This window comes from Penaeus vannamei, chromosome 21 (genome assembly GCF_042767895.1).
Source record: "Penaeus vannamei isolate JL-2024 chromosome 21, ASM4276789v1, whole genome shotgun sequence".
In the NCBI taxonomy this organism is placed as follows: domain Eukaryota; kingdom Metazoa; phylum Arthropoda; class Malacostraca; order Decapoda; family Penaeidae; genus Penaeus; species Penaeus vannamei.
This window is the reverse complement of record NC_091569.1, coordinates 17,172,511-17,180,010: the sequence shown is the minus strand read 5'-3', so window position 1 is coordinate 17,180,010 and position 7,500 is coordinate 17,172,511. Positions and strand designations below refer to the sequence as shown.

Genomic DNA, 7,500 nt, shown 5'->3' with positions numbered 1-7,500 from the left:
TGCCCACTACTTGGCTGTCTCTCCATCTATCGGCCTTAAAAAGAGCCATCGTCCCTCTCCCTTTTCCTTAAAACATCTGGCCGGCGTTATGTTCTCCTTGCTATTCCGAGGCCGCGTCGTCGCCAAGAAACGCCAGAGGGAAAGAGGGAAAGGGGGATCCTCTGGCAGGCGGCCAATGCAACATTCCAGTGCAGGAACACGCTCAGACTCACAGCTGATCGACTGGAATGGCACGGATCCAGTCCCTTCCCGGCCGTGCCCCCGATGACAAATCCGGAAGCCCTTAGTCTTTTATAAATCCTTCGACGGGTTGGGGGGGGGAGGCAGAACTCACTCTGGCTCAATATAATACGAAACAAACAAATCTCTTCCCTTCCTTTCTCTAATAACCATCCACTCTCCACTAACCAAGGAGCAATCACCTGTTCATACGAGGGGTGATTATCCCTAATTAGTACACAGCGGGAGAGGGGAACCACCTCATTATTGGTGGAAAAGCGGAGCCTTCTTCAGCCCGAATGGAACCCCCGAATTCGCCATCCGTGGCTTATTATGGACCGGGCGACCTACCGCAAGAAAACTAGACTGACCTAATTGGTATGGCGTTTGTTTTCAGTGGACGTCAAGGGACGCGCGTGCACACAGAAGAAGAAGAAGAAGAAGAAGAAGAAGAAGAAGAAGAAGAAGAAGAAGAAGAAGAAGAAGAAGAAGAAGAAGAAGAAGAAGAAGAAGAAGAAGAAGAAAGAAAGAAAGAGAAAAGAAGAAGAAAAGAGAGACTGCTGAGGAGAACTAAAGGGAAAAAGGATGCATGCACTGTCTGGCTTCGGGAGGAACGCCGATGGGACGGGGAGATGGAGAGGAAAAGAGGGAGAGGGTGAAGGGGGACAGGCAAGGAGGGTGAGTAGTAGAGGTGAGGAAGTCGTAATGGGAAGATGACGGAGAAAGGAGGATGGTGGAGAGAAGAGAAATAGGGAGATTGTGAGATTTAGAGAGAGCAATGAAAAATGCAGTGTTACAGGGAGGGAGGGAGAGAGGGAGAGAGGGAGAGGGGAAGGGAGGGAGAGAGGGAGGGAGGGAGGGAGAGAGGGAGAGAGGGAGAGGGAGAGGGAGAGGGGGAGAGGGAGAGGGAGAGGGGGAGAGGGAGAGGGAGAGGGAGAGAGAGAGAGAGAGAGAGAGAGAGAGAGAGAGAGAGAGAGAGAGAGAGAGAGAGAGAGAGAGAGAGAGAGAGAGAGAGAGAGAGAGAGAGAGAGATGGGGGTGGCGTGATTACAAGCATCCATCACGGCATAATGAAGGGCCCGTGATCCATCCTCTACTCGGGAGTCACTCCGGCCATGGCACAGTGCATGGGAGGGGGAGGGGTAGGGGTTGGGGGAGGAGGAAGGGAGGGAGGGTCGAGGAGGAGGGGAAGGGGGGGGAGGGAGAAGGGAAGGTCGAGGGGAGGGAGAAGGGAGGGTCGAGGGGGAAGGGGAGAGTACTCAGAGGCTCACGAGACAAAAGGGAGACGATAATAAAATAATCAAAAGGGGAAAAACAGAAATGTGGATATGAGAATGTGTGATGGTTGGCGAAAAATAGGCGTATGGAAATATACCTAAATTTAAAATAAGATGAAAAAATAACCGTAAATAGTGAAACCATATTACAAAAGATTTAAAGAATAACAAAAAGCCATGCAACACACTTAACAAAATAAGAAATATACAAGGAAAAGACATAAAGCACAAGAGAAAGAGTCGGTCAAAGAATTGCAAATTATACAGTCCGAAACGATGCAAAAGTTTAATCCAGTTAACAAGGGATACATTGAAGTTTTGCAATTAAGGCCAAAAGTAATGCAATAACTCGAAATAGTGGAAATAGTTCGAATGCTCGGAGATCTTCCAATGAAGAAATGAGCCTAGGCCTATGCAAGACGGAGAAAACAGAAGGCAAAGTCGGCGAGGTTGTATTCCACTCTAATGCCTAAATGGAGTGCGAATGACGCCTCTCTGGGGACTGCTCTCTGGGGTCCTGGGACGTGACTTTGAAAGATGTACGAGACGCAGCCTTTTCTGGAGACGTTTTGACATAAAGCAATACTTGGGGCCGTTTCGAGAAATGTGGAAGCGAGGGAACAACGCACGACGCGCCCAGGGAGCCATTAGGCAAAATGTGCGCGAGGTGCGAGATTGGCTCTGTTTCTTTCTCGGATGATCTCTCTCTCTATATATATATATCTGTGTGTGTGTGTGTGTGTGTGTGTGTGTGTGTGTGTGTGTGTGTGTGTGTGTGTGTGTGTGTGTGTGTGTGTGTGTATTTATATATGTATATATATATATATATATATATATATATATATATATATATATATATATATACATACATATATATACATCTCTCTCTCTCTCTCTCTCTCTCTCTCTCTCTCTCTCTCTATATATATATATATATATATATATATATATATATATATATCTTTATCTCTATCTCCCAATATATCCCCTTCTCTCAACCTTCTATCTATCTGTCCATCTACCCGCCTCTCTCTAATCCACACACAATTCATTTCTTCTCCCCCTCGCCCCCTCCCCCCCCTCCTCCCCCAAGTAATTTCATCCAATCACCTCATTACGGCGCGGCGCGTGCCTGGTGGCCCGGCCGCTCGTCCTCTCACGCCAGATAATTCTTGCGGCGGCTGAGACGGCAGCAGCGCCTCTGCAGGGCTGCCGCCGGGAGGTGCGTAGGGGGGGAGGGGGTGCTTTGCGACGAATTCTGCTCTGTACGGTATGTGGCATGTGGGGAGGTCGGATAATTACGGTAAATGCATATAAATACATGGTTGTATGTTTGCATGCATTTATGTGTATACATAGATGTATATAAACACACACACACACAAATATATTATTTATATATATATATATATATATATATATATATATATATATATATATATATATATATATATATATATAGAGAGAGAGAGAGAGAGAGAGAGAGAGAGAGAGAGAGAGAGAGAGAGAGAGAGAGAGAGAGAGAAAGAGAGAGAGACAGAGAGAGGGGGGGGAGGACAAAGTGATATACATAAAGATAGATGGACAGATAAATAGGTAGATATAACATAAGCATAACAATAATTTTATTTCCATTGCTTGTATCTTTTTCGTCTTGCATTTTATTCAAATCTAAGTCTACCGCAGAGGTTGTATCTACGATTTTGTTTATGTACCTATTTACACCCTTATCCATTCGTCTCTCCTACTCATCTTCATCGTGTAACTTTTTTCATCGAGGCAAAAAACACCCGGCTCGCCCTCGACCTCCAGAGTAACGTAATAGAGCAATCGCGTCTCCGCAAACGAAATTCCGGCCTCGTTTGCCATCGGACAGATAAACAAGAGGAACGAGGCAGCAGTTTGTGCCGGGTTCGCAACTGGCGCAATTTATGTCCGTTCTCCTTCATTCTCTCCTACCTTCGCTCATAATTTTGAAAATAATAAGAGACGTTACAAATTCTCATTCTATAGATAGAGGTGACAATGAGATATATAACAATGACAATAAATAAGTAAAAATGCTTAAATACAATGATAATTATAAAAAAAAAACACTGTAGTCCATCAAAAAAATCGATAATGAACCATATACACTCAAAATTTCCCTTATCCTCATTCTTTGTCCCTCCACTCATTCTCTTCTCTTCCCTTTTACCCTCGCCCTTATTCCCCTCTCCTTTCCTCGTCCCCAACTGCACTGACATCTAGCGTCACTGGTCTCGTCCGCTGCAATTTGGAATGTGACCGGAGTTAAATGTATCCTTGGTCTCTCTCTCTCCCTTCCCCCTCGCCCTTCCTAGGAAAATAAAACTATTTTTAATTCTTTTTTTCGTGTTGTACCATCTTTTTTCGTCAAAACTTTTTCCTTGAATCTTTTTTTTTTCTCTTTTTTTACATTTACAATCTGTTTTATTCACGGCTTCATTCATCTCCGAAGGCAAGTCACCCTCCGCTCGCAGTGACAAAACGCCCCCCGCCCGTCACACCTCTGTCTACGTGACCCGCCCCGACCTCCTGCTTCCAATCGACGTGAGACACCTCATCCCTTGCCCTCCAGCTTCGCCTTGTCAACCTCCCACTCGACCTCCACCACATTAGCTCTATCTCCCACTCGACATCTCTCATCTCCCGCCACTCGGCCTTCAAGCGAGTCATCATCTTCTACTCTTGCCTTTTCTTGAGAATCCTCGAGGCGCGTCTTCACCTAAATCTTCCTAAGCGCCCGGAAGGAGGAGTCTTTCGAGATTCTTCAGACGCCGAGCATCTTCGGACCGCCTTGCTTCTTCTCTCTTTGGCTTGGCTTAGGCCGTCGCGCCGCCAGTCCAGAGAGGGTTCGAGGACATGCACACGCAAAAGCAAATGGAATAAAACAGACACACACACACACATGCACACACACATACACACATACACACACACACACACACACACACACACACATACACACATGCACACAAACAAACAAACAAGCAAACACACAAGGAAAAGTCCCCCACCGCCCGGGCCAACCCATAAATAAGGCAACGCAAAATCGAAGCGCATCGATCCGCACAAATCCGCGTCGGCCGCCCCACCCAACGCGAGACCCACAAAATTGAAAAGGGGAAAAGCGAATTCCGTCAACAACTGCATTTCTCAGGTCAGGGTCCGCGGCGGCCACGTAACCCCCCCCCCCCCCCCACCCCAGCCCCACTCCCAGACGCTGACGTAGCGGGAAAGGAAACTCGGCCTCCATCTCCTTGCTCCTTCCCTTTCCCTTTCTCTCCTCGGTTCCTCTCCCCAGCCTTTATCTTGCCTTTCGTGTATTCCCCGTGCATTTCTCTTAATATCATCTTTTCATCTTCCCCCATTCCCCTTGGCCTTCCCTTCCCCATTCGTTTTCCCTTCCGCCGTAAAAAGAGTCCCGTCTTTACAATGCCCCCCCCGCGGCGCTCGCTTCTCTAACCACCTAATAATAAGGTTGGTTAAGACGTCTTCATAATCTCCCATTCATCTCCCCAATCAAAGACACTGTGCAGTTTCTATCTCCATTCCTCTCCTCCTCCTTTCCTTTCCTCATTTTTTCCCTCCATTGTCCACGAGAAAACCCCCCTCCCCCCCCCCTCTCAGTGTACAGCCAGGTCCCTCCCTGACCGAGACAGACGTTAAAGAAAGAGCCGAACTTCTGAAGAACAGTTTGTGGTTATAAGAATGGGATGAAAATTATACCGGGATCAAGGCATCTCTGTTATTGTTGCCCCCCCCCCCTTCCCTTCTCTTGTCCTCCTGCCCCCCCCCCCTTCCCTTCTCTTGTCCTCCTACCCCCCGCCGATTCCTAACTAAGTTTTTAGTAAGATCCATAAACACCTAATAAACAAACGTAATGAAACGTCTCCTTCGCCACGTGTGTCCCTTCCTTTCTGCACTTTTCCCTTGCCCTCCCCCTGTTCGCCCCTCCTTCCCTCTTTATCCCTCGCCCTCTTCAGCGCTCCCCCCCTCCCCCCCCCTTCGCACGTTCCCCGGAGAGCCAAGCGGTAGTTGAGAACACGTAACACTTTGTGACTCCTGAACGACTCTGGTTTAGTTGCTCTTGGGTCCTTGTTGCTTACGTGTCTCTTCCGAGCGCAAGAGTAAGTAGTGAGAGAGACCTTGAAGGAGTCAAACGGGAAAGGGGACGAGGGCGGCGAGGGGAGATTTCGAGGAAAAGAGATGAATGGAGAAGGGGGAGCATGAATGAGTTAAAGGAGGTGCGAATAAGGAAAGTTCAGAGTGAGGACGCTCCATGGGCAGGCTCGTGTTAACATAGAAGTGCACACATACATACACACGAACACACACATGTGCACGCGCATGTACGCATACACACACTTACACACGAACAAACAAACACGCACGTACAGACACATACATATACACACAAACATCCACACGCACACTCACACTCACACCCACACACACACCCACACACGCACACACACACATACATATATATATATATATATATATATATATATATATATATATATATATATATATATACATATATATATACATATATATATATATATATATGTGTGTGTGTGTGTGTGTGTGTGTGTGTGTGTGTGTGTGTGTGTGTGTGTGTGTGTGTGTGTGTGTATGTGTGTATATATATGTGTGTGTATATATATATATATATATATATATATATATATATATACATATATATATTTATATATGATATATATTTATATATGATATATATATATATATATGATATTATATATATATATATATATATATATATATATATATATATATATATATCACAATAACCTAAATATGGCAATAATCTTACTATTACGAGTTAAAATCGGCCAACTAAAATCACAGCATCCGCAGCGCAATGGAACGCAATCCGAAGAGACCTATTAATGACTTGCCTCAGAACATGAATCAAAGCACATCTTCCAGCGCAGTGAACCGCTTCTGCAACTTTCCTAATGAAAGGATCTGACATTTCTCGGCGTATAAATACAGCGCTTCCGCCACAAGTCCCAGAGCAGGAGGAGTGACGAGATTCAGTTGAAACAATTCCCATAAACACTGAATGACAGGTCGCTCCCGAAACTTTCTTCCCTCTATGACCTATTGGGGTATTTCCTGATGAAGCGGAGGACCCACAGCATATACCAAAAACTTTGTTAGAAAAGTGCCTCCCCTGACGTAAAATAATTGCATTTTATTACCGTTGGATTTTCGGTCGAAGAGTCGCCGTAAAATTGTTGCGTTCGAAACATCATCTTTCGGAACATCATATCTGCAGATCTTGTCACTAAATCTACTCTCTGTTTATATGAAGACTTTATTTACTCAAAATACCCAATCGTTATTTACGGACACCTTCATCATCCAGAATACTCCCGCATCATCCCCGAATTCCGCAGGACACTTCCTCCCGCAGCCGCAGGAGTCGCCCCCGCTCCCGCCGCACACACCTCCGCGCCGCCCCTGATTGACAGGCGGGAAAGCAAGTCTCGCTTCTCGGCTTCATCAGTCTAGACGACTCTGACAGGTCTTATCTTCCTCGCCGAGTTCCTCTCCTTCCCTTCGTCCCCTTCCTGTCTATCGCTCGTCGTCCTGCATTCCTGTCTACGTATCGCTCCAAGTTCTCTTTCCTTATATCCAGTAATAAATTCCTATAGAATGCTTGGTATTTCATTTTCTTGGAGTCTAACTTAACATGTCTAGCCTCTGCCTCTAAAGACAAGAAAAATACGAAGATAAGTAATGAAACAAACAAGCGAATCTGCATAGGCCTACGAACAGCCACTCATAATAAATCCCTGAAAAAATAGGCACTAATTCCCGTTTATGTTAATATCTACCTATCCAATATCCCTCTAGGACAGGATACAATGGCTGTCGAATTTCTTTGGTAAATAGGTCTATCGCCACGGAAAATTAGTCTTTTGAAATTTAATGAAAACTATTGTCGGGGTGTA

General features: G+C 45.6%; 1 protein-coding gene across 3 annotated transcripts in view; it reads right to left on the bottom strand.

Moving 5' to 3' along the window:
- Positions 1-7,500, bottom strand: part of LOC113804764 (uncharacterized) — a 134,387-nt gene that overhangs the window by 74,541 nt on the left and 52,346 nt on the right. The window lies entirely within an intron of this gene.